General features: G+C 42.6%; 1 protein-coding gene across 9 annotated transcripts in view; it reads right to left on the bottom strand.

The window, feature by feature from the left end:
* ITCH (itchy E3 ubiquitin protein ligase) overlaps window positions 1-12,507 on the bottom strand; it is a 101,561-nt gene extending 89,054 nt beyond the window's left edge. Inside the window, exons 1-2 of one of the 9 annotated variants that reach the window (XM_055544817.1) lie at window positions 12,425-12,507; window positions 5,572-5,649 (exon numbers count right to left, since the gene is read on the bottom strand). The gene's annotated coding sequence lies outside the window, so the exon portion shown is untranslated. Of the gene's footprint in view, window positions 1-5,571; window positions 5,650-5,899; window positions 6,036-9,644; window positions 9,981-12,424 lie in introns of those variants that run through there. The other 8 variants (XM_055544812.1, XM_055544815.1, XM_055544814.1 and 5 more) reach the window with 8 other exon arrangements.
* Window positions 12,508-27,888: the final 15,381 nt, after the last annotated feature.

Here is a 27,888-nt window from a genome sequence, read left to right as displayed (position 1 = left end):
AGTCAAGGCTATGGTTTTTCCAGTGGTCATGTATGGATGTGAGAGTTGGACTGTGAAGAAAGCTGACCACCAAAGAACTGATCCTTTTGAACTGTGGTGTTGGAGAAAACTCTTGAGAGTCCCTTGGACTGCAAGGAGATCCAACCAGTCCATTCTAAAGGAGATCAGTCCTGGGTGTTCATTGGAAGGACTGATGCTAAAGCTGAAACTCCAATACTTTGGCCACCTCATGCGAAGAGTTGACTCACTGGAAAAGACTCTGACGCTGGGAGGGATTGGGGGCAGGAGGAGAAGGGGACGACAAAGGATGAGATGGCTGGATGGCATCACCGACTCGATGGACATGACTTTGAGTAAACTCCAGGAGTTGGTGATGGACAGGGAGGCCTGGTGTGCTGCAATTCATGGGGTCGCAAAGGGTCGGACACGACTGAGCAACTAAACTGAACACGCTATTAGATTTACTTATTAAAAAGACTACTTAAAATAACTACATTTTGCATTTTAGTCAAGAATAAGAAGTTAACTTTCCTGTATATGTCAAGAAATGTTTCATGAGAAACGTATAAACAGAACCAAAGGCCTACTGAAAATTAAATCCTGAAAATCACTTTCTCAGGCTATATAAAATAAACACATTTCATGTTTCTACATTTATCAGTTTTAAACATTCTGAATCATAAATTAATTACTGTGTCACATTTCTGCAACAAAATTCTACGTCTTTTCCGTGAGAAAACCTTTTGTCACTGTATCCAAACCTCGGTAAATAAAAAAAAATTCCATGTTTAAAGTCTACAGAAGAATCAAGATGACCAAAAATGCTAAACTAGAAATGTAATAAGCAGTTGAACTACTTTGATTTTACCTTTTCTATTCTTTTAAAGCTGGGAAATTATGAGACTATATACATGATCCACCATTAAAGAGAGTGCCACGGCTGAGAGTAATGAAGATCCTTATGAAAACAGAGGGGTAGCCTCTTCAGTATTATCCTCACATATCCCAATTATTACAAAAGAACAAATATGAGAAGAGCTTTCAAAATCTGCGTCTTTACTGCAGCGTCCCACTGTCACAGGGTGACCCAAATACAAGCTTTTGTCCCTCGCTTTCCATTCTCACTACAATCTCCCTAGCCTGGTCTCCCTGCCTCCGGACCCTACCAACCCTAATAAATACTGTAGACTTCAATATTAACAAAATAAATTTCATAAAACACCACTTCATCCTACCAGTCAATAGGACTTAAGTTTATTCTAAAATAAGAAGACTGCTGAAGGGCAGCAGAGTATATTACCCCAAAATATGCCACTTTGGCATAAGAATTATTCTGAGCTAAAGACAATCAAAACTCAGCTGCAAAAGCTGTTTACCTCTCTCCTTCCCACAAGTGCCCACATTTACACTGGAAAGGAGGCCTGTACCAAGAAGAGAATTATTACCAGAAAATATCTTCTTACCTAAGAAACTTAACTGCAGGGACTTCACTGGTGGTCCAGTGGCTAACGCTCCACACTCCCAATGCAGGGGGCCTGGGTTTGATCCCTGGTCAGGAAACTAGATCCCATAAGCTGCAACTAAGAGTTCCCATGCTACAGCTAAAACATTCTGAATGCAGCAACTAAGACTCAGCACAGCCAAATAAATGATTTTACAAAGAAAGAAAGAAAAGAAACTTAACTAAGTAAGTAACAGGGCAACCTTTATTTTCCAAACATCTCCTCTCCTCTTCCCTTTGTATCGCCAGCCCCTATCCCTTTTCCTTATAAGGCTCAGGATATGTATATAAGCCCCTATTATGGCTGCCTTTTGGGTCTCAGTTTTATGAGACTCCCATACTGTATTTAGGAAATTTGTTTTTCTCTTGTTAATCTATCTTGCAGCAATTATTAGACCAAAGAACCTGAAAGGGAAGAAGAGAAATTATTTTGCCTCTACACTGATCTCTTCATTTTTCTAAACTTTCTATTCTTACTGGGACCACACAAACCCTCTTCAGATTAATTTAAATTCACTGCACTTTCTTTCACCATCTTAAGTTCATTCCTGCCATTTTCCCATTCTGAATCCCAGTTTTAAATAACTTCCCTCCTCCTCTTTGCCTTAATTTTTCTGTTTATGCCTCATTCAGCCCTAGACAGCAGTAAGGTATCACTTGAACTTTAAAAATCTCTATGTGAGTAAGGACTCTCTTCCCAGAGAGCAGTGAACATGGGTTATGCAGCAAAAAGTCAAGCCCCAGATCAGAGGTTACAGAACAGCAACCCACAAGACAAAGTCTGCCCACGGTGGTGAATTTGTCTGGCTCACAGCATTTTTATGAATTCATTACGTTGCCAACATTTAAAAATAAAAATTTCTCACAAAATCTGAAATTCCAGCTTCTCTTCATAAAAAAGATGTTCAGGTCACACTTCATCTATATGCCTCCTCCCCTACCTCCTGCCAGATCGATAGTGAGCCAACAGTGAATTATATATTTTAAAATGATAAATCTCACCTCAATTTTTTAAAAAAAGTAAACCAAAGCTGCCTAACAGCTGCCCCACTGGAATAACATGAATTCCCTAAACCACTTAAGTCCCAATCTGCTCTACCATTACTATTTAAATCTAGCCCTCGTAGGCATCTGACTTTACAGTGCTCCCCTTATATACATTTACTGAATGAATAAATTAAGATGATAATTTAAAGACAGACAAGGTTGGTGATGATAATTTTAGAACAGACAAGGTTGGTGATGATGATAATGTGATAATGATAACAACAACACTGGCAATTAACATTTCCTGCTTTATTGTGAACCAACTATTGTTCAAGCAAAAATATATTATCTCATTTAACCCACACAAAAACCCTATGGATATACACTATTATTATTCTCGATTTATAAATGAAAAAACTAAGGCACAGAGAAGTGAAGCAACTCAGCCAAGGTCACATTACCAGTACTCAAGATACAGCGAGAATTCAAAATCAGATAGTCTAACTCCAGGGAACACTGTTAATCCCTACAATATGATTCCTTTAGACTACTATCCTTTCTTCTGTGACCAACTGAATTAACTGCCTGGAACGAAGACTCAAGAGACTAAATTTTAGAGCCTATTCTTTCTTTGCACAAATGACTAAGAAGCAAACCAAAGTTCACCTAAATGCAGATGCCATTTTTGAATTTTCTTCCTCACCTTAAAAGAAAACTTTCTCTGTAACTGAAATATTAAGGAATCCAATCAAACTATATATTTGTTATCAGACTATTCCTGGAGTAAGGTAAGCTCAATAATGAGATGAATCCTTAGTTCAAAACTACAAAGTGATGATATAGCACAAAACTCTTCTCTTTCTTGGGGTAGAAGGATATATCTATGAGAGTAAACTGTGCAGACATTAAAAAAATTAAGTTTCTTGAGGGTAGGAACTGCTTTTTTCCATGAGTCCCTGCAGTTAGCATATATCCAGTTGTAATAAAGGAACCAAGAAATCCAAACATCTTAAATTGAAATGCAATGAAATCCTTATTATAGCATTTATCATCTTGCTTTTTTACAATAATTACTAGTGAACAGTTTTATTTTCCTCACAAAAACACAAAATCCTTGAGGTAGAGTATCCCTTGGAAACTAGCATAACAGGGCTCAATAAACGCTTGCTTAATATTACAAACTCAACATTTCTATACTTAGATTTCCTGCAGGTCTCTCAACCAATGTTTAAAGCAGAAAGAGAATTCCTTGGTGGTATAGTGGTTAGGACTCCGAGCTTCCACTGCAGAGGGGAGTGAAGATCTTACTACCTGCATGGCCCAGCTAAAAATAAAAAATAAAGTAGAATTTAAAATGGCTTCTCATTTACAAAGCAATGGATGCTTTGAAGTCCTATTATAAGATATTTTTGAGACCAGTCCCACATTGTATCAACAAAGCCCTGAAAAACTGGTGAGCTGGCATAAGCAGCACAAAGAATAATCAAAGAGCTGGAAGAAGAAAACATCATGTTCATACCTTCAGCAGAAAGTAATGCAGTCCAGAGATTTAAGCAAATTGCTCAAGATCATAGAAATTAAGTAACAAGCAGTATCAAGGCCAGAACACATATTTCCTGAATGCTGGCCCAGTTTTCTTTCCACAAAGAACTACTCTGTGAGCTCAGGATGAAATGGATACTTTTAGAAATATTTTAAAGATATTTGGTATGGAGGATGATCTTCCCCAGTACATAACTTTTTATGAGGTATTATACCACCACTAAAGATATGAAATTTACCTTGTTCCAGTCATTGCAGATAACGCCATCTTTTCCCCTGTTATTCTACATACTTTTTTCATTTTCATGTCTTTCCTTTCATTATCCTCTGAGAATGTTTCCTCTCACCACCTCTGATTTATCTACTTTTCCTCTTATCCACTTCCTTTCTCTAGTATCTCACAAAGCACCCTACCATCTCCTTTTCTCTTCGTAATTATTAAAACAAAAAAACAAAAAAACCCACAGATTAATCACACATTGATTATAGCACTGACCTGGGATACCATAACAAGCAAGCCATAGCCTTGGTCTCTTGGCATTTATGAGGCAATTTGTTAACAAAAATATAAACTAAACACAAAGGGTCACACAATTTTACTATGATTTTACAATGGGGACAAGAAGCTTAAGTACGGATGGGACACTTATATGAAGAGATGTGGTAATAACAACAGTGGCAAGGTTAGGGTTAAGCAAATGAAAGGGATCCTCTTTCCTATACAGCTTTCTCACCAACCAATTCATGTGCTCTACTTCATTTACTCCCTATTCTCTTACTGCTTGACTTTTCCTGTGCTCTACTTTTTCTCTTAACCAGCAGACTTCCTTTTCTTCTTCCTGGTCTTTTTTTTTTTTTTTTCCTCTCCTGATCTTTTAAGATGAATCTGTCCTGTCCTGTTTTCCTTTTCAGTATTATTGCCAACTCCTCCCACCTTATAGATCTGGATAATGGCTTAAGATGGGAATTCACTTTTTTCTAAAGATTTAATATGTATTATTTTATTTGATCCTCACAACAATGCCAGGGAGGCAGGCAGAAATCAACATAACTATTTTACAGATATATAAACTAAGTCTTGCCAAGATTAAATACTTTGCCAACAATCAAATTTGTCAGTAGCAAAATCAAATCAGAACCCAGACCTTTTCTTTCCAAGTCCTCTATTCTTTTTCCACTGAACTATATTGTTTTCTTTTTAATTCCTACATATTTTAACCATATATGTGCACATGTATGGACAAGTATAGAGATAAATGTTTCTAAAATAGCACAAGAGAGAAAAGTATAGGACTGTATAGGGAAGCTAGAAAAACAGAAAAGTCAAAGGACCCAAATTAAGAATACAATGTAGCTCACAGGCTAATCCTTGTAGAGGCAGCTATGGGTTTCAGATCCAAAAGGAACTGTCTTCAACCAACTGATGTAGCCAGCATCAACACCGGTCTCTCCCCATACTTCCCACAGCTGTTAACAGGACCTGCGCTCACCCTCAGCACCATTTCTGACCTCCACTCTCTCTCACAGGCATGCCACCATACCTGAAGTTTTCACCGTTTGAAGTCACTTCTTTGGATTAAGGCGCTGTCTCCAGAAGGCCACGGTTAAATGCATGTTACCTGAGAAAGGAAGGAGGGCCAATTAACACATTACTCCTATGGTTAAACACATCAGATCAGCAATGACCTTTGGAATAGGACAGCACAATGTCCTTTAAAAAGTTTCATAGGATAGATAATTTTTGATGGAGCGGGCAGGATAATAAGGTTAAATTGGGAAGAAAATGACTCACGCATACAATAGGGTAACTCCCCACCTGCATATAGCTACATGGCAAAATGAGGATGGCCATATAAATACATACTCTACCTTTTGAGGTCACAGTAAGGACTATCCCTGCAACTTGGAAGCTCCTAGGGATACGAAAAGAAAAAGTACTCCAAGGATCTGAGTATAGTCAATTCTGTACAGAAGCAAAGAGCTGAGCTGGCAGCAGTCCTCCAAGGACAGTACACTGCTAGACTGAAAGAGGACAGAAAAGAGGAACAGCTTCTGGTTAACTACTTCTGGTTGTGAGACTAGTTTCCAGCCCAACATTTTTAGCAGAGGACTGACCTCTCAATGAGAGAATGCTGCAATTCAATTCTTCAACCCCACTTGCTAATTTATATTGACTCAAAGCCAGTATCATTTACAGCCACAAAAATCAACATGCCTTTACTGAGTGCATATTATAAGCCCAAAATTTGGCTAGGTGCCATAAAGATGAGGTTGGGGGGGCGGGGCTTTAATACACTTTTGCCTTAACCCATACAATAGGGTAACTCCCCACCTGTGTATAACTACATCACAAAATGAGGATGGCCATATAAATACATACTCTACCTTTTGAGGTCACAGTAAGGACTATCCCCGCAACTTGAAAGAAACCAATCCCCTAAACCCAAAACAGAGAAGGGTGAGGAACAAGAAAAGAAGGCGGACGGTGGCTATTTTTCTGTGAGTATAAACACAAATTTCCTAAGCCAGAATGAATACAACTCACTTCTAGGCCAAAGTTCCTTGTTAAACTCTTAACTAAACAGTCAAGAGGCACAGGCTAGAAATACTTTTTTCTTTTGGTCTAATACCAAAAGCTCTTTAGTAGCACACATTCATCTTGGTACACTGGAGAACAGACTAAGAGTTACAAAACTTGGTTCTACTTTTAGCTCTGATTCTTTGTTTAAAAAAAAAACAAAACAGAAAAGGTTGGACTAGTCCAAGAATAGCATATACCTAGCACATATATTGATACTAACCACTAGATAACTAGTGTCCACAGGGGTTATCACTAATCAATCATAACTCACTTTCCCAGAGAACCCTTATGATTAAAATCCTTCTCAACACAGGGCTTCTGGCAGCTACTTCAAGTGAAAGTTGGCCCATAAATCAAAATACATCTGCTACTGTGGACTAGATATTCTCTACAATCTCTTCCAACTCTTTCTTTGAATATGTATTATTTATTTAGGGTCTCAGATGTGGTATGTAGGATCTTTAGTTGCTGTATGTGGGATCCAGTTCTCAGACCTGGGATCGAACACAGGGCCCTTGCATTGGGAGCACAGAGTCTTGGCCACTGGACCACCAGGGGAGTCCCCCAACTCTAAAATTCTAAAACCAAGTTTCTGAAGGTGGGAGAAAAAACACTTCCCAACAAGCTCATAAATCAATAGCACTGATAGCCGTAATTTCAGTCTAATCTCTAAATCCTACAAATTGCATCAAGGATGCTAACAACAAATTCTGTTACCATTAACATATATAACCGTGCAATATTACTCTGATTCGCTAATGGGTTCTTTTGACAGAAAAGGAACCTTTTACCCAGACTGGCCCTAAAGAAATCCTCATACAAAAATAGGACAATTTGGCACTGCTGCTGCTGCTAAGTCGCTCAGTCGTGTCCGACTCTGTGCGACCCCATAGACGGCAGCCCACTAGGCCCTGCCGTCCCTGGGATTCTCCAGGCAAGAACACTGGAGCGGGTTGCCATTTCCTCCTCCAATGCATGAAAGTGAAAAGTGAAAGTGAAGTCGCTCAGTCGTGTCCGACTCTTCGCGACCCCATGGACTGCAGCCTACCAAGGCTCCTCCGTCCATGGGATTTTCCAGGCAAGAGTACTGGAGTGGGGTGCCATTAACTAAATTTAATCCCTTGATCATGCCCACAGCCTCTCGCTGAGGAAGATTTGTAGAGCTCACTTCTCACCTAAGCCACGGCAACAGCCACTCTTCCGTCCTTTCACTTTTGTCACAAAGCAATCTTCCTAAAGCAAACATGTACTCGATATCATTTTCCTGTTTAAAAATCTGCATCTATTGCTAACAACATAAAACAAGGTTTTTTCTTGCCTCACATCCGTAATGCTCTTCTTCCCCAGCCCACTCCCTGCTCCCTTTTATCTTCCACAATCCTGTGTTGACTAACAATATTGAGGTGTTTCCTCTGCCCTGTCCTTCCCTTTGTCCATCACAATAACACTTCAGCTAAGACCCAACTTCAGCTTGAAGCAGATTCTTCCTCAAATCAATCAGACCCAACTGATTACTTCCTCTTCCATCTCAAAGTTTTTGGTTTATTCAAAGTATTGTCTCAACGGTTTCCAAAACCATCAAAACTGCCTGAGGCAAGTTTTAATCTTCAAGGCCGACCCAAATGTATTAAATCAATCTCAGGAAGTAAGGCTCTGAAATTTCTACTTTTAAAAAAGCTGCCCTGATTATTCTAATGACCAAATTTGGGGGCTACTGGTTTGTCTATTCCAGTTGGTGTAAAGATGTTTCTTTAAGGAATGGAAAAATGATTTACTCTAGAATACACTGAGGAATATCCTGCACTTGTTTATTTCATATCCTTGTTGACTTGACTCATGCTGAAGATGAAGGAATTCCTTTCGGACTCACACCCAAAAAACTTATATCCACTGTTCAAAACAGCAGGTGAATTTCCACCTTCATTTCTAAATCTTAAAAATCAAGTAACTGTAACCTGAGTAAACCTATGAATACACGATGAAGACTCTCACCAGACCTGCTCTGAGAACTTTATTTCGGCCGAGAAACAACTCCCTAGCCCATTTTGAGGGTGGAAATACACTGCCTCTAGTACTTCCCTAAGATCTAATTATATTAGGAATACATGCAAGACTCCAACTAAGTACAGTGATAGATGGTTGGCTCAAGTGCCTCGTTCATTTTCAGAGAAAAATTCCCTGAAATGTCTCTTCCTTCCCCACCCCTCACTCCCAAAAAATATACTGAAGCTGTAGAATAATAGAGGAAAATCTAACAAGATACAAATATAAGCAAGAAAACAAGGTGAGTTGTTACTGGAGAATCGTGGATTTCGGGTAGTTTGCAAATCCACCAGGTTACATCGCTAACTTGAGGCCCAGCGTCTACCTGGGGCGCAGAGATCCTGTGTTTCGCTCTACGTCGCGGCCCGGAGCAAAGTCTAAGAACTTGAGTTCCCCCCTTAGTCCCCACTAAGTCCTGTCCTCATCACGACTACTTTTTTCTTCTCTCCGCTAAAGAAAAGGGCACTTTCAGGAGGAAGGGCAATGACAGCTCCACGTCTGCAAAACTCGGCGCCGGCGGGGCCGCTGCGGCGGCGGCGGCGGGCGCGGAGGACGACGCCGGGGCCGGGACCACCACGCTGGGGGACAATAGACGGAGGGGAATGGAAGAGAGAAGAGAGGCAGCCGCTGTACTTGGCCCCTCTCGCTAGTGGGGGCTCCAAAAAGTCTCGGGAAGGGCAGCGGGTGGCAGGTGGGCCCGGCCGCCGCCCCTCGCAGGGCCACGTCGCCCGCCCCGGCCGCTGCCGCGGGGCCCCTCGCGTAGGCCGGGCCGCAGGAGCGCAGCCCCCGGGCGGGGCTGACGGGCTCTGGGCTGGACCCCGGGGGCGCCCGCTGCGGCCCAGTTCTCTCAGAACTTGGCGCCCGCGAGGCGAGGGGCTCCGAACGTCTGAGCCCAACAGTGGCCGCTCGGGGCTTCCAGATGACCCACCCCCGCCACCCCTCCTCCCGGCCCCTGCCACTAGCCCGAGCTCCCCGAAACCCCACGGGCACCGGCTCTGAGGGAAGAGGAAGCAGCCGCGGCTCGGGTCCCGGCTGACGCGCCGCACTCCTCTACCTCTCGCTCTCCTCCGACATATTCAGCCAGGACCCTCCCTCTCCCCAAAATTGCCTCCAGTCCGCCCGCGGGTTTTTACCGGGACTCGGGGCGGCGGCTACTCTTCAGTCCCTCGACTAAGATGGCAGCCGGTCCCTAGCCCGGACCACAGCTCTTAGAACGAGTTGGCGGCCAACGCGCAGGCGCGTCCAGCTCCGGAGCTATCGGGACTACAAGCCCTAGAAGTCCTTGCGCACTAACCAGCTGCCGGCAGGAAAAGCTAGCAGAAGCTGGTGAGCGCAGCTAAATCCGAGCTTGCATTTAGCTAGGTGGGAGGGACTCTTGGATTACTCCCGGTCACTTCAGTTCAGTCATTCAGTCGTGTCCGACTCTTTGCAACCCCATGAATTGCAGCACGCCAGGCCTCCCTGTCCATCACCAACTCCCGGAGTTCACTCAAACTCATGTCCATCGAGTCGGTGATGCCATCCAGCCATCTCATCGATCCTCTGTCTTCCCCTTATCCTCCTGCCCCCAATCCTCCCAGCATCAGAGTCTTTTCCGATGAGTCAACTCTTCGCATGAGGTGGCCAAAGTATTGGAGTTTCAGCTTTAGCATCATTCCTTCCAATGAACACCCAGGACTGATCTCCTTTAGAATGGACTGGTTGGATCCCCTTGCAGTCCAAGGGACTACTCTCAAGAGTCTTCTCCAACACCACAGTTCAAAAGCATCGATTCTTCGGCGCTCAGCTTTCTTCACAGTCCAACTCTCACATCCATACATGACCACTGGAAAAACCATAGCCTTGACTAGACGGACCTTTGTTGGCAAAGTAATATCTCTGCTTTTGAATATGCTATCTATGCTATGCTATGCTAAGTCACTTCAGTCGTGTCCGACTCTGTGTGACCCCATAGACAGCAGCCTACCAGGCTCCCCTGTCCCTGGTATTCTCCAGGCAAGAACACTGGAGTGGGTTGCCATTTCCTTCTTCAATGCATGAAAGTGAAAAGTGAAAGTGAAGTCGCTCAGTCGTGTCCGACCCTTAGCGACCCCATGGACTGCAGCCTACCAGGCTCCTCCATCCACGGGATTTTCCAGGCAAGAGTACTGGAGTGGGTGCCATTGCCTTCTCCGGAATATGCTATCTAGGTTGGTCATAACTTTTCTTCCAAGGAGTAAGCATCTTTTAATTTCATGGCTGCAATCACCATCTGCAGTGATTTTAGAGCCCCCCAAAATAAAGTCTGACACCCTTTCCACTGTTTCCCCATCTATTTCCCATGAAGTGATGGGACCAGATGCCATGATCTTTGTTTTCTGAATGTTGAGCTTTAAGCCAACTTTTTCACTCTCCTCTTTCACTTTCATCAAGAGGCTTTTGAGTTCCTCTTCACTTTCTGCCATAAGGGTGGTGTCATCTGCATATCTGAGGTTATTGATATTTCTCCCAGCAGTCTTGATTCCAGCTTGTGCTTCTTCCAGTCCAGCATTTCTCATGATGTACTCTGCATAGAAGTTAAATAAGCAGGGTGACAATATACAGCCTTGACGTACTCCTTTTCCTATTTGGAACCAGTCTGTTGTTCCATGCCCAGTTCTAACTGTTGCTTCCTGACCTGCATACAGGTTTCTCAAGAGGCAGGTCAGGTGGTCTGGTATGCCCATCTCTTTCAGAATTTTCCACAGTTTATTGTGATCCACACAGTCAAAGGCTTTGGCATAGTCAATAAAGCAGAAATAGATGTTTTTCTGGAACTCTCTTGCTTTTTTGATGATCCAGCAGATGTTGGCAATTTGATCTCTGGTTCCTCTGCCTTTTCTAAAACCAGCTTGAACATCTGGAAGTTCACAGTTCACGTATTGCTGAAGACTGGCTTGGAGAATTTTAAGGATTACTTTACTAGCGTGTGAGATGAGTGCAATTGTGCAGTAGTTTGAGCGTTCTTTGGCATTGCCTTGCTTTGGGATTGGGATGAAAACTGACCTTTTCCAGTCCTGTGGCCACTGCTGAGTTTTCCAAATTTGCTGGCATATTGAGTGCAGCACAGCACGGTACCGCTAGGCTTTTTAAAAAAACCCTCCTGGTCTCATACCAGAACCTCTCAACAGTATAGCTACAGATCCAAAACTCTAGTGTGCATCAGAATCACCTGAAGGGCTTGTTAAAACATAGACTACTGGGCCCCACCCCCAGAGTTTCTAATACAGCAGATCTGAGATAGGATCTAATCATTTTAATAATTTGCATTTCTAACAAGCTCTCTGATGTGCTACTAGTAGGAGATCACACTTTGAGAATCACTGAACCGTATCTTAGTCCTTAAGAAACTACACTCTGGAGTTACATTGACTGGATTCAATTCCACCTTTTAACAGTGTACACTTAGGGATGATGAAAATAGCTTACATGTACGTGGTGCCAACATGGCAGGTGTTCTTAGAGCTGATCAATAAGCTCCTCTTATCCTCACAACGAGTCTATGAGGGAACTACCTTCATTTTCCTCACTTTACAGATGCATAAACCAAGTCACAAGCTAGATAAGAACCCAGGCAGTCTGGCTTCAGATTCCAACCTCTTCCTTCATAGATTTTTTGTGAGATTTAATAGGCTGTGGAAGTAAACTCAGAGGCACAACTAAGTGCTTAGTAATTAGTGACCTTTGCTATTATTGTATAGCATGTTTCCTTCTAATAAAAATAGTATTTTACCATTTAGAAAGTCACTTACACTTTTCAAAGTACTTTCAAGTCCTCCGTTGTCAGTGTTTTCTGCAATATACCTTAGGAAAGCATGCTAAAGATACAGATTCCTATAACCCTACCCCATTCACATCATCTAGTGCTGTGGTTCTCAAACTTCAGTGCCCATCAGAATCACCTGGAGGACTTAAACCACAGACTGCTGGGCTCCACCTTCACAATTTCCAATTCAGTAACTCTGAGGTCTGACCACAGTGTTTGCATTTTCGACCACAGATCACACTTGGACAATCACTGTGGTAAGGCAGTGTTTCTCACCTTTTTTGAGATTATCATCTTGGTGAGGAACAATTTTACACTTTTTTTGGGGGGGGCGGGAGGTGGGGTAGGCATGCCACTCTGCATTTAGAATCTTAGTTCCCCCAATGGGGATCAAACCCATGCCCCCTACAGTGGACATGGAGTCTTAACAACTGGATCACCAGCGAAGTTCTACTAGACTTTTTTCCCTAAATTCCCTCATGAAATTTTAATGTCACAAATATACTTTTTATCAATTTATGTACCATGTATCTGAGCTTTTACCAAAAAAATTTTGAGTGGGGAGGAATTCCCTGGCTATGCAGTGGTTAGGACTCTGCACACTCACAGCCAAGGGTACAGGTTCAATTCATGTTCTGGGAACTAAGATCCCTGCAAGCTGAGAAGGGCATGCAAACAAACAAATTTTTTAAACATACATGTATTTTAATGTCCTCTGCACCCCCACAATCAATTTTTGTCCTATTGAGAACACATACTCTGCAGGATGTGGGTTTTTAACTAGTGTCCCAGGTGATTCTTAACAGTAGACAGAATGCACTGTACCTTTAAAGTATGAGGTATTTTTATGCCTGGGCTTCCCAGGTGGCTCAGTGGTAAAGAATCCGCCAATGCAGGAGTTGTAGATTCGATCCCCCCAAGAGTTGTAGATTCCCTGGGTCAGGAAGATCCCCTGGAAAATGAAATGGCAATCCACTCCAGTATTTTTGCCTGGGAAATCCAATGGACAGAGGAGCCTGGCAGGTTACACTCCATGGGGTCGGACACAACTTAGCAACTAAAACAAACATTTTTATGTCCATTATACAAAGAGGGAAATGAGTCTCAAGTAAATTAGATGAGTGGTCCAAGATCACTCAGCCAGGAACCAGGGATTCAACAGAAGTCCTCTGGCACCACATTCTGTCTTCATACACAATTTTTAAACTATATAATGTTATGCAAAACTAATGTATAGTGTTTGAAGTCAGGATAGTGATTACCCTTGTCCTTAGTCACTCAGTCGTGTCTGACTCTTTGTGACCCCACGGACTGTAGCCCGCCAGGCTCCTCTGTCCATGGGACTCTCCAGACAAGAATACTGGAATGGGTTGCCATGCCCTCCTCCAAGGGATCTTCCCAACCCAGGGATCAAACCCAGGTCTCCCACATTGAAGGCGGATTCTTTACTGTCTAAGCCACCAGGGAAGCCCAGTGATTACCTTTAAGAGGAGGTAAAAACAGGAAGGAGACCCAAAAGGGGGTTTTGGGGGCTGGCAAAAATGTTCTGTGTCTTGATCTGAGTGCTGGTACACTGGTAGGTTCACTTTGTGAACATTCGTCAAGCTGCATATTTATGATTTGTGTAGTTTTCTGTGTATTATGTGTCAAGAAAAGTTTATGTAAAGCAAATATATGTTTTAAATGTATATTCATTTTATTCCCAAAATGCATCTCTTTCTACTACATACCAGCTTCTCAAACTTTAGAGTGCATCAGAATCAGCTGGAGGGCATATTGAAACCCAGATTGCCAAGTAACACCCCCAGAATCTCTTAAGTTCTGGAATCAGACCCAAGAATTTGCATTTCAAAGTCGGACACAGCTTAGCTACTGAACAACTATAAACAAGTGCCTAGGTGATGCTGACGCCTAGGGATCACATTTTGAGAACGACTATGCTGGGTGGTCTATGCTATCCTAACATTCTTGCTCATGCCAACAGGATGGTTTAGCTCTGATCTGGGAGGCAGACCTAGTGGAATTAATGTCAGGCTTCTTCAGAGCCACATGGACCAAGGATCTAGTACTATGAATATCTTACTTCAGGGGTTTTCGGGAAATCCCCTGAACCTCAGTGGCCAAATCTCTAAATGGGAATAATAGATACTACCTCCTGAGATGTTGTGAAAATTCTGGGAAATCCAGGGCAGATATTTAGTTGATAGGTTCTCCAAGGAGGGCCCAAGGTTAGTAAGGGCAGAGAATCCCAGCCTGGACATTTACTCATCTCCCATGCTGTGTGGCTCTGGCTTCCAAGTTCCCTGATTCAAAAGCCAGTCTATTCTTGGCCTGGTCAGAATGCAGGACTGGTGGCTAATAAAGCCTTGAGCCACCTACACCCTCCTTCTGCCTTGGACAGCCAGGTCAGCCTGGGACAGGACCCAGCCCTGCTAGAGCAGGGGCAGGAAGCCTGGGAGAAGCCTCCATCAGCAAGGGAAGGGGTTTCCCAGGTCTCTGGAGAGAGAAGAAAGCAGGGATGCAGAACTGGAAGGAGTGGGAAGAGAAAACCCAGCAACCCACATGCCACCTGTCTCTTATTGACTTTCCCTGTAGAACACTTAGTCACGCTGCTAGTCACGCTGCTGTCCCCCACTTCCCTGAAGCCATTCTGCATTCAGCTGCCAGAGGAGGTAGGGAAAGACTTGAAAAGTGGCAGAACTGTGTGTTGTTGGAGAGAGCACACTGGATGGAGCTTCTGGGAACCTCAGACATGGATCCAAAGAAACCACTGAAAACCTAGGTCGTGGCTCTTCGTTTTCCCTGTTTAAGACTGTTTTGTCATCTGCAAAATGAGAAGCACAAGTTCCATCCCTGGTCACCTTAGTCATCCCCTCCAGGTAGGGTTGCCAGATTTAGAAAATAAAAATGTAGGATGCTCAGTTAAATTTGAACTGCAAGTAAAAAATGAATAATTTTTAATACAAATTTGTGACAGAAATTGCATGTAACATTCTTATACTAATTTTTTGCATTGTTTATCTAAAATTCAAATTAAACTGGGCACCACATATTTTATTTCAGGGCTTTATATACTTATTTCACTGGGGTAGTGAACTTAAATGCCTCCAATGGCCAGTAAGGGAAAATAAAAAATAACAGCTAACATCTACATTTACATTTTTAATTATCAAATAGGATCCTACGTGTTTTGTATGCACTATCTCACTGAATTATCCCAGCAAGCCAGGTGGGGCACTCAGTTTCCTCATCCGTGATGTGGGAATAGTAATATGCTCCATCTTCTGGGATGTTATGAGAATTAAATGAGCTAATGCCTATAAAATACTTAGAATGGTGCCAAGTAAGCACACAGTAAGCACTAGCTGTAATTTGTCCCATTATGCTCATAGAGAAACAGAGTAACCAGCCCGTGGTTTTACCTAGCAAGTGGCAGAGCCAAGGTTGGAACTCAGATCTATAACAATGGCAAAAATTCAAATTATTTAAAACTCCTGTGTTTTAAATAAACAGGAAAATGGATCAACTGTGGTCAATTTACAGAATGGAATATACGTTACAAAGTACACAGCTGATGTTCAACTCATTCATAACTACCATTATTATAAAGCCAAGAGATGTAAACAATTCAGAAACACATTTCTCGAGACTTCCCTGGTGGTCCAGTGGCTAAAACATTGATGCAGGGGGCCTGGGTTCCATCCCTGGTAGGGAAACTAGATCTCATATGCTGCCACTAGGAGTTCTCAAGCTGCAATGAAGAATGAAGATCCCGTGTACCGCAGCTAAGACCCGGTGCAACCAAATAAATTATTTTTAAAATATTTTAGAATTTTATTTTTTTATGTTTGGCTGTGGTGGGCTTGCTGCTTGGGCTTTTCTCTCGCTGCAGCGAGTGAGGTTGTGGCGCACCGGCTTCTCACTGTCGTGGCTTCCCTTGTTGCGGAGCTCAGGCTCTAGAGCACAGTCTCATTAGCTGTGCTGAGGCATGTGGGATCTTCCGGGATCGGAGATTGGACCTGCGTCTCCTGCATTGGAAAAGGCGGATTCTTTACCACTGAGCCGCCAGGGAAGCCCTAAAGAAAGCTTTTAGAAAGAAAAAATGCATTTCTTCAACCAATATTCAGAATGCATAATGGGTAAAATTATGCATTTTCATTCACATGAAAAACATGTTTTAATACATTCACTGCTAATTACAAAAAGCACAGTATTGTAGTGTTTATAAACTTCTGCCACAATTTGATGCTATTTATTCTAAATAGGCATTATTAGGTCCCAAAGGATATTTTCATAAGTTGGTTATTTGGAGCACAAATGTATTCCCTTTTAATTAAAGAACATTATAATGGTTGATTATGACCTTGGTATGCCCATCAAACCTTTTAATATTATGCAGCTGAACTGTTGTACAAATAAAATCATAGACATCAAAAAACTACTATGACACAAAATAGATAAGTATCAGACATTATGCTAAAAGAAAGTACAAACTGTATGATTCTATTTGTATGCTGTTCTAGAACAGGTAAAACCTAATCAATGGTGAAAGAAATGACAATATCGGTTGCTTCTAGAGAGAGAAAATTTTCTCAAGTGTTGAACATGTGTTTTCAATATCTTGTTAGAGGTGTAGATTACATGTCTGCAACCCACTCCAGTATTCTTGCCTGGAGAATCCCAGGGACAGGGGAGCCTGGTGGGCTGCCGTCTATGCGGTCGCACAGAGTCAGACACGACTGAAGCGACTTAGCAGCAGCATGCATTTGTCAAAACATAGTAAATAATACACTTGAGATCTATGTTTATCATTGCATGTAAAATGAACCTAAAAAAACAAACCTCAAAACAAATACTGAACTCTAGTTAATGACAGCCATACTGAAATGTTTAAAGGTAGCATGAACTCTGCAGCTTCCTTGTAATGCATCAGAAAATAAGATGGATGAGTAGAGTAATGAAGGAATTAATATATGACAAAGTGTATATAGCAGTTAACCATACATGTCTTTAAACTGTTCTGTTTGAAAATATTCATAATAAAATGTTAGTGGAGGTAGGGGAACTCCTACCAAGCAAAATGCGGTCTGTCTTCAGGGGTGGATTTGTAATCTCTGATCCGTTTGCACGCATCTCCATCTCCTGCCTGTTTTTCTCCTTTGAGCTACAAAACAGCATGATCTCATTTCTAAAATCTTCCTCTCACAGCTTCTGTCCTAATATTTCTCCTAACTGGGTTCCAGTCTGCTCCCTACTATTTACTTGCTGTATGACCTGGCCACTCAGGGTCTCTTCTGACAGATGGCGATTAGGGTCATGTAACTTTTATCTAAAGGTAACAGACTGAATATTTTAAAAATTAAAAGATAAAAATAAATAAATAGCCATTTATTTATTTATTTATTTATATCAGCCATTCAACCTTATAAGATTTCCTTCCTCTCTAAACCATAAGCCCTTCAAGGGCAAGGTACCCATCTTATCCATTCCTGTATTTTCTCTGGCATACAGTAACACCTTAAGGGTGCTCAGAAAACACTTCAATGAAAATTTCTTTGTAAATTTTGAGAGGAGACAGAGACACATGTATTGAGTGCCCACTGGGTACCCTGAATGAGATGTGCCTATATTCATCCCCAATGAGGTAGGAAGTATTGTGATGACCACTTTTCTAAGGAGGAAACAGTTTCAGAAGGGTTAGGAGACTTGCCAAAATTCACAGAGAATGCAAGAAATAGACCTGGGATTTAAACCCAGGACTGTCTCTTTCAACTACTTCACAACTGCCTCTTCTTGAATCAGTGTAAAAAAAAGAGACTTTATGCTTTTCTGTAACCTTCAGATTTTCTGTACTGAATATAGAAGTAAAAAAAGAAGGTTATAAAAATAAATAGCCATAAGGAGCTCTCAACACCTCCTGCAGTTTTTGGAGGACTTAGATTCAGATGAGCGTTTGCAGGACTGAAGAACTCCCTTAGATAATAAACAGCATGGCAGAGTTTCTCCTAGTCCTGCTCATTATCCCCAATTCCCTCTTTTCTTGCTCTCAAACGTAGAGTTGTCCTCCTCCTAGGAAAGCCCCCCAGTTACAGACTGTAGATCAGAATCATTGCTTGCCCACAGATCTCACTGGAAATGTCTATCCTAAACTGGAATATACCTGTCTTTAAAAAAATTATAGTCACATCTACAAATTCCTCAAGCAAAGATGAAATCAAGAGACAAGCATCCAGGTCACATTATGCGAGATGGGAAGGTATCATCAAACAAGAAACACTCTTGGGAATCTTAGAACTCAGCCTTGATTCGGGTAAACTTCAGAGGCAATAAAGGAACTGCAGACATAGGAACATGTGACTTTGTTTTCGGTCCTTGAGGACCTTCTGAACTTGGAGGGAGGAGGGGCAGGCCCTGAAAGGTCAAATGCTTCAGTCACATGTGTTCAGGATGCTTCCTCAACCGTGAAATAGGACTAACAGTAATACCTTGCCTCTTAAGGTGGTGGGGAGGATAAAATAAGAGAACATTAATACAAAACAGGATCATAGTAAGTGTTTCATTAAAGTTAGTGCTTCATTTTTCACATGAGACACCTGTGTGCCAGAGAGGTGAGGACTTGCCTGAGATCAGCTAGTAACTGCAAGAAGCAGAATTCAAATGTGGTCAGCCTGACTCTAGAGCCCTCAGTCTTCACCTTTAAGCCAGTACCTTCCAAGGAGTTGTGCACTGATGGATATACACAAACTGATTTTAGGTGGTGCCAAAAGTGGTCATCAAAAAAAAAACCCTTTTCATTATGAAAAATTTCAAAGATACAAAAAGAAAATAGTATAATGAATTGCCAGCTTCACCCAGCTTCAAATAGCAGCTCATTAACTATAGCTTTCATCTGTTACCTCTGCTGATGGCTTATTTTGAAGCAAATCCCAGACATCACATTCTTTCATACATAACTCTTTTGGTAGGTTTGGTATGGTAATCTTTTAAAAAATTATTTTATTGAAGTATGCTATACTAAGTCACTTCAGTCATGTCCGACTCTGTGCAACCCCATAGATGGCAGCCCACCAGGCTCCCCCGTCCTGGGATTCTCCAGGCAAGAACACTGGAGTGGGCTGCCATTTCCTTCTCCAATGCATGAAAGTGAAAAGTGAAAGTGAAGTCGCTCAGTCGTGTCCGATTCTTAGCGACCCCATGGATTGCAGCCTACCAGGCTCCTCCGTCCATGGGATTTTCCAAGCAAGAGTACTGGAGTGGGGTGCCATTGCCTTCTCCGTTATTGAAGTATAGTTGATTTAAAATGTTGTGTTAATTTCTGTTGTACAGCAAAGTGATTGTTATACATGTATATATGTTACTTTTAATATTTTAATTTATATATTTTTGGCTGTGCTGGGTCTTTGATGCTGCATGTGCTCTTTCTCTAGTTGTGGTGCTTAGGGTCCTCAGTGCAGTGGCTTCTCTCGTTGCAGAGCACAGGCTCCAGGTGTGTGGGCTTCTGTATTAATAGTCGTAGCACTCAGGCACAGTAGTTCCGGCTAACAAACTCCACGGCGTGTGGGATCTTCCCAGACCAGGGATCAAATCTGTGTCCCCTGCATTGGCAGGCAGATTCTTAACCACTGGACCACCAGAGATTTCCCATTATGGTTTATCACATGATATTGAATACAGTTCCCTGTGCTATACAGAGGAACCTTGTTATTTATCCATTCTCTATATAATAGTTTGTATCTGCTTATCTCCAACTCCCAGTCCATCCCTCTCCCAACACCCTCCCGACAAAAATTTCCTAAAACTTGCTAATAAGAAGACAAACAACACCATTTTAAAAGGGGCAATAGATATGAACAAATTTCACTAAAGAAGGTATAAGAATAAGCACTTGAAAAAAATGCCTAAAATCTTTAGCCATTAGTGAAAACCAAAATGAGATACCATTTTACACCCACTGGCACCCCACTCCAGTACTGTTGCCTGGAAAATCCCATGGACGGAGGAGCCTGGTAGGCTGCAGTCCATGGGGTTGTTAAGAGTCAGACATGACTGAGCAATTTCACTTTCTCTTTGTACTTCATGCATTGGAGAAGGAAATGGCAACCCACTCCAGTGTTCTTGCCTGGAGAATCCCAGGGACGGGGGAGCCTGGTGGGCTGCCGTCTATAGGGTCACACAGAGTCGGACACGACTGAAGTGATTTAGCAGCAGCAGCAGCAGAGCAGTTATTTTTTAAAAAAAGACAGTAACAAACGGCAAGAATGTGGAGAAACAGGAAGTCTCATACATTGCTAATAGAAATGTAAAATGGTTCAGCCACTTTGGAAAATAGTCTGCTGGTTTCTTAAAAAGCTAGGCATAAATTTCTCATAGGACCCAACAATTCCACTTCTGTGTATCTACACAAATGAAAAAATGAATGCCAATGGCTTGCATATGAATGTTCACAGCAGAATTATTCATAATAGCCAGAAAGTGGAGGGAAAAACTTACATGTCAATCAATTGATGAGTGAATTTTTAAAATGTGCTATATATGTACAACGGAGAAGGCAATGGCAATCCACTCCAGTACTCTTGCCTAGAAAACCCCATGGACGTAGGAGCCTGGTAGGCTGCAGTCCATGGGGTCGCTAAGGGCACGACTGAGCGACTTTACTTTCACTTTTCACTTTCATGCACTGGAGAAGGAAATGGCAACCCACTCCAGTGTTCTTGCCTGGAGAATCCCAGGGACAGAGGAGCCTAGTGGGCTGCAGTCTATGGGGTCACACAGAGTCGGACACGACTGAAGTGACTTAGCAGCAGCAGCAGCATATATGTACAATGGAATATTATTCAGTAATAAAAAAAGAAATGAGCTATTGATAAATGCTATGTCATGAATGAACCTGAAACTAAACATTAAACTAAAGCAAAGTCAGACACAAATGATCACATATTGCATATTTAATTCCATGTATTTGAAATGTCCAGAAAAGGCAAATTTATAGAGATAGGAGGTTTTGATGAGGGATTTCCTGGGACAGAAGATGGAAATGAGAATTAGCCCGTGTAAATGACCATGAGGGGTCTCAGTAGAGGGATGAAATTTCCTAAAAATAGTTTCTGATAAGGACTGAAAAGCTCAGTAAATTTACTACAAATCATTGAATTGCATCTTTAAAATGGGTAGATTTTTAAATGGGTTGCAGACATGTAATCTACACCTCTAACAAGATATTGAAAACACATGTTCAACACCTGAGAAAATTTTCTCTCTCTAGAAGCAACCGATATTGTCATTTCTTTCACCATTGATTAGGTTTTACCTGTTCTAGAACAGCATACACACATGCCAGTTGTTCCAGCAGTTCCATTCCTATGAGTTATCCTTTCAATAGATAGGCAGTGAGCAAAATAGCAGGTGAACATGTGATTGATTCATCGCAACATTGTTTATAATAGGAAAAGACTGGAAATAAGGACAAAGTCCATCAGTAGGGGATAAAATAAATTATGGTACTAGAAAACTATGCCAGTCTTAAAAAAAAAAGCATATGTACTGATATGAAACCATCTCAAATTTATTTTATTTAGGGAATAAGGTCTAAATATTCGGTAGAAAATAACAACAGATTACATATTCATTTGCTTGTATATGTATAGAACATCTCTGGACTATAGAAAGGAAGAGAGTGAGATTGGATGTCTTTTAAAGGAATTGAGTGGCTGGGGGACAAAAGCAGAAGGAAAACATTTTCATATTTTTTGAATAATGTATCAGATATCTATATTAGCTATTTGAAATTTTTAAAAAATTTTAAAGAAGTAAAATTATTACTAAAAAGTGGGTTGATTTATTTAAAGAAAAATATGAGTAAGTCTCATCATAAAGCATATACAGACAAGGACAAAGCACTAAGGCAGGATGTGGACAAGTGTGGCTGGGAGCCAGCCCAGGGCCATCTATCACAGGGGCCAGCCAGGGCCTGTCTACCTCGTGGCTGCACACCTCCCGCAGCCTCACCTGGGGCTGGAGAAGGACAGAGGCTGAGCCCTGAGCCCTGAGCCTTCCAGACACTGTGCCGCGCAGTAGTCTCAAAAGTTGCCCAGTGTTTGTGACTGCTTCCTGAGAGGGTCAGAATGGGCTCCTGTCACAAGCACAGAGTTCCCAGTCAGCAGGCTGCATCACAATCCTGCTGCCACTGGGGACGGTGAGGCCACCTGGGTCTCTTGGACACCCAAGGCCATCCTTTAGTCCCAGAGAGAGAAAGAGCAAGAGCGTTTCTCCCATTCCTTTGCAGTTGAGGTGTAGAGCTCAGGATATGGAGTCAATCTCGGTTTTGCTGTTTATTTGCTGTGTGACCTCAGGCATGTCACTTATTTTCTCTGAGCCTCTGTTTCCTCATTGTAAACATGGAAACGATACTTTTAGAAAAACATATTGATGAATACAGCAATACATGGATAAGGGAACAACTCAAATGTTATCAGTAGGAGAATAAATAAAATAAATCACGCCATGTTTACACAATGGAATACATATAGCAATAAAAAGAACAAATCATTACTACAGGCAAAAGCATAGACAAACTGCACAAACATAATGAGTGAGGGCTTCCCTGGTGGCTCAGAGGTAAAGAATCTGCCTGCCAATGTAGGAGACTCAGGTTCGATCCCTGGGTCAGGAAGATCCCCTGGAGAAGGAATTGGCAACCTACTCCAGGGTTCTTGCCTGGAGAATCCCATGGAGAGAGGAGCCTGGCGGGCTAAGTCCATGGGTCTCAAAAGAGTCAGACACAGCTTAGAGACTAACAACAACAATGAGTGAAAGAAGTCAGACAAAAAGAATACACAGCATAAAAAATGTACTTTTTAATGTTTAATAACAGGTAAAACAAACATGAGGTGACAGAGGTAAGAATACTGGTTACTCTGGAGCAGCAAGAATTAGCTGGGAGGGGTGCCTCCCTCACGCCCCATGTGGGGCAGCTAAGAGCTCACACGCAGCAAGCGTGTGATGTCGTGTGCCAGAACAAAGAGAGAAGATCCCACGTGCTGCAATGAAGGTGCAGCCAAATAAATAAAGAAAAATATTTGTAAAAATATAGATAGAGGAAATGAAGAACACAGTATTCAAGAGGATGGTTACCCTGGTCAGGAAAACAGTTGGGTGGGGAGGAGGGTGTAGGGATAGATGCAGGTTATTGTCTAGGCTTTGCAGTTTGATATGGGATGGTAGATTCACAAATGCCTGAATCATTACTTTAAAAAATAAATTAGGGCTTCCCTGGTGGCTCAGTAGTAAAGAATCTGCCTGCCACTGCAGGAGATGAGGGCTTGATCCCTGATCTGGGAAGACCCCACATGCCTCGTGGCAACTAAGCCCCCGCGCCACAACTGTGGAGCCTGTGCTTTTTAGAGCCAGGGAGCCACAACTACTGAGCCCACAGGCCGCAGCTCCTGAAGCCTGGGCGCCCTAGAGCCCATGCTGCGCACTAAGGAAGTCACCACAATGAGAAACCCGTGCACCCAACTAGAGAAAAGCCCTCAGGGCAACGAAGACCCAGCATAGCCAATAAATAAATAAATACAAAGAAAGAAAATTTCAAAAAATTAAAAACCAATTAAACAACTCAAAGATAATTTTAAAATAATACAAGGGACACAAACACCTGATAGGGTTGTTGAAGGGTGTATCAGTCATGATTCTTAGTCGCAGAACAAAACAAAGATACAGTATATTAACACATCCATAGGAATTTAGAAAGACGGTAATGACGACCCTGTATGCAAGACGGCAAAAGAAAACACAGATGTAAAGAACAGACTTTTGGACTCTGTGGGAGAAGGCGAGGGTGGGATGATTTGAGAGAATAGCACTGAAGCATGTATATTACCATATGTAAAATACATCTATTTTACATATCCAAGTTCCATGCATGAAGCAGGGCACTCAAAGCCAGTGCTCTGGGACAACCCAGAGGGATGGAGTGGGGAGGGAGGTGGGGGGGAGGTTCAGGATGGGGGAGACACATGTGCACCCCTGGCTGATTCATGTCGATGTATGGCAAAAATCACCACAATATTGTAAAGTAATTAGCCTCCAATTAAAATTAATAATAATAAAAAAAAAACAACTCAAAACTCTCCTCAGTTTGAACAGGAAAGAAATTTATTAAAGGATGTCAGGTGGCTCAGAGAATCTCCATGAGAGCCTGAGCACCAGGCACTGGGGACCGTGTACTGTTCGGAACAACTCTAAAATTCCCGAGGAGAGATGCCAGGGTTGGAGTTGTGGGACACAGACACTACAGCTTTCTCTGCCAACCCTGAGCTCTGAATGCTACCAACAGCTACTACTCAGCACCTCTCTGTGTGAAGTAGCAGCAATATTTTACATGTCAGGTGGTGCTAGTGGTCAAGAATCCACCTGCCAATGCAGGAGGCCCAAGAGACGCGGGTTCAATCCCTGGGTCAGGAAGATCCCCTGGAGAAGGGCATGGCAACCCATTCCAGTATTCTTGCCTGGAGAATCCCATGGGCAGAGGAATCTGGCAGGCTACAGTCTATAGGGTTGGCAAAGAGTCAGAGACGACTGAGCAACTGAGCACAGCACACACACACACACACACACACTTAAATATATATACGCTTGTTCATTTGTTTGTTTAGGGGTGTGTGGACATGTGTATGAAATCGTGGGTGTTAAGGGCTAGTCCAGATGCTAGAAACACTGTAAGAGCCTACTCAATCAGGGTTAGGAATGGTAAGGTCACATGGCAACTGGCAGGACTAGTTCTGGAATGCAGATAAGACACCCCCAGAGATTCTGAGGACTTCTTAGAGGAGATTTGACATGGAATACTGGCTTGCCTTGGCAGATGGAAGCCAGGAAACACGGAATTATTTTGAAAAAGTTATTTTAATAAGACTGTGTTATATTGGTACAAAGTCTGTCACGTCCATTATCTTTTTAATTTTCACGATTTGCAAAGGGCAAGGACTGTAAGACACAGAAATACTCAGTATTGACTCCAGCTCTGCAACATCCCAGCTGTGTGGTCTGGACATGTGATGTAATCCCTCTGAGTGTCAGTGCTCTCATCTGTAAAATGGGGGCAATAATGAGACGTCATGAGGACCACGTGAGAGAGGATATATGCCAAACTTGGCTTAGAGTGGGTACTTGATCAGGTAATAGGGACAGGTGTTATTTTTCATCACTAGCATTTCTCCTACAGTTCATGTCAGAAGAAGGCATAGCCATGGGACAGACTGTTATACCACGAACAACAGGATCTAGGGCCACAGACTCAGCTACCAGGTGAGAAAAAGTTCTGGAGACAGCCAGCTAAAGATAAGGAGAAGTCCACGACAGGGGGCAGAATGCAGGATTCAGAGATGATGGGGGCAGTTGGCTGGGGTAATCCATTTGGTTGTTGGCATGAGGTGGCCTGTTAGATGCGGGGCCTATAAGAGAAGAGACAAAAGCAACTCAGGGACCCAGCCCAGAAACTGAACTCCCTGATTCAACAACTGAATAATGTTTGTTTGCTTGTTTGTTTTGGCTGGGCTAGGTCTTCATTGCTGCATGTGGGGCTTTTCTCTAGTGGCAGCAAGCAGAGGCTACTCTCTAGCTGTGATGATGGGCTTCTCATTGTGGTAGCTCCTCTTGTTTCGGAGCTTGGGCTCCAAGGCATGTGGACTTCAGTGGTTGCGGCGTAGGGGGTTAGCTGCCCCCAGGCAAGTGGAATCTTCCCCGACCAGAGATTGAACCGTGTCCCTTGCATTGGCAGGTGGATTCTTAACCATTGAACCACCAGGGAAGTCCTAGAATAATGGTTTGATCCAGGCTCTGAAGTTGGGTAGATCTGGCTTCATATCCCAGCCTCAATGCCAAGACCACTGTATGACCTTAAGAATGTTCCTCATCATCTCTAACTTCTGTTTACTTCCCTGTGGAAAGATTGTCTTCTCACTTCTGTTGTTCTTCTAGAATCATTAGTTCAACAACGGTCTTCCTCAATTGCCTCATTTTCAGAGACCTTGGTCTCCCAGGATCATACCTCTACACTGAAGCTAAGCCTCAGTTTTCCTTTACCACCTCCTCCCTTCCATCCTTGACCTCTCTGAGACCACAAATCCACTGGCCCTGACACACTGTCCACCCATCCCTTCTGCATCCACGTGCCTCCTGGTCCCCCTGGATTCCCTGCTCAAAAATTGTGATAACCTCCTTGCCCCACCCCATCCGGGGTAATTCCCAACTCATCCCCATCATCTATTGCAGTCTCTGGCAGCCATGTTGAACACAACTGGAGAAAACCAGTCACCTTAGCTTTATTTTATTATTATTTTGGCTTGAGGCTTCTGGGCTCTTAGTTCCCTGACCAGGGATTGAACCTGGGCCCACAGCAGTGAAAGTGCCAATTCTTAACCACTGGACCACTAGGAAATTTCCAAGGATTGTTTTACTTGAGATTCAAGTTTATAAAAACCCCAGTGGGGTTTCAGCCTTACTGGCTCACTCTGTCAGACAACTCTTTCATACATTCTTTCCTTTAAACTTCTCTCACAGACTTCTCTCATCTTTCAGCTGGCAATGTTGTCTCAACCTTTTTTTTTTTTTTTAATATTTATTCTTGTTTATTTATTTAGCTGTGCCCGGTCTCAGTTGTGGCATGTGGGATCTAGTTCCCAGAGCAGGGATTGAACCTGGGCCCCCTGAATTGGGAGCATGGAATCTTAGCCACTCAACCATCAGGAAAGTCCCTGTCTCAAGCTTTTTGAGGAAATGGCAGTCAAGAGAACTCCCATACTTTCCCATACTGAGGGATACCTGTACTGTACAAATATCTCTTACCCTATCTAAAACTTTTCCCTCCATAGGCACTCTGGGTCTCAGGGTCCCATCCCTTTCACCTTCTTAATTATTCCCTCTCTTCTGTATCACTAGTTTCTTCTTTCCTATTGACTTTTTCTATCAGCAAATGAACATGTTTTGGAACTTACTATATTGAAATAAGCAAGCAGCTCTCCTTTGACCCTACATCTTTCCCATCTGTGTTTCCATCCTCTGTTCCCCTCTGTGCAGCCAATTTTCTTCAAGGAACTGACTCAGTTTGATGTCTCTACTTTCTCACCCCGAATTCACATTTTGGGGAGGGGGGGGGCTGCATCTCTCAGCTTTTGCCCCAACCAGGAATTGAACCTGTGCCACTGAATCCTAACCATTAGGCCACCAAATTCACTCTTTATCATACTTCAGTCTACTGTGCCCACCTCTCCACTAAAACTGCTCTTTTCAAGGCCACCGACTCGACTGAAGCAACCATGCAGGCACTCATGCACACATAGAGGCTTCAACACATAGTTAAGGATGATCAATCATTAATTGTGTCTCCAACCCCTCCTCCCTTCCTGAGGATACACAGTGGGGCTGAAAGTTCCAAGCTTCTAATCCTGGTTT

The sequence above is a fragment of the Bubalus kerabau genome, chromosome 13 (assembly GCF_029407905.1).
Source record: "Bubalus kerabau isolate K-KA32 ecotype Philippines breed swamp buffalo chromosome 13, PCC_UOA_SB_1v2, whole genome shotgun sequence".
Taxonomy (NCBI): domain Eukaryota; kingdom Metazoa; phylum Chordata; class Mammalia; order Artiodactyla; family Bovidae; genus Bubalus; species Bubalus kerabau.
This window is presented reverse-complemented; position numbering and strand designations above follow the sequence as displayed.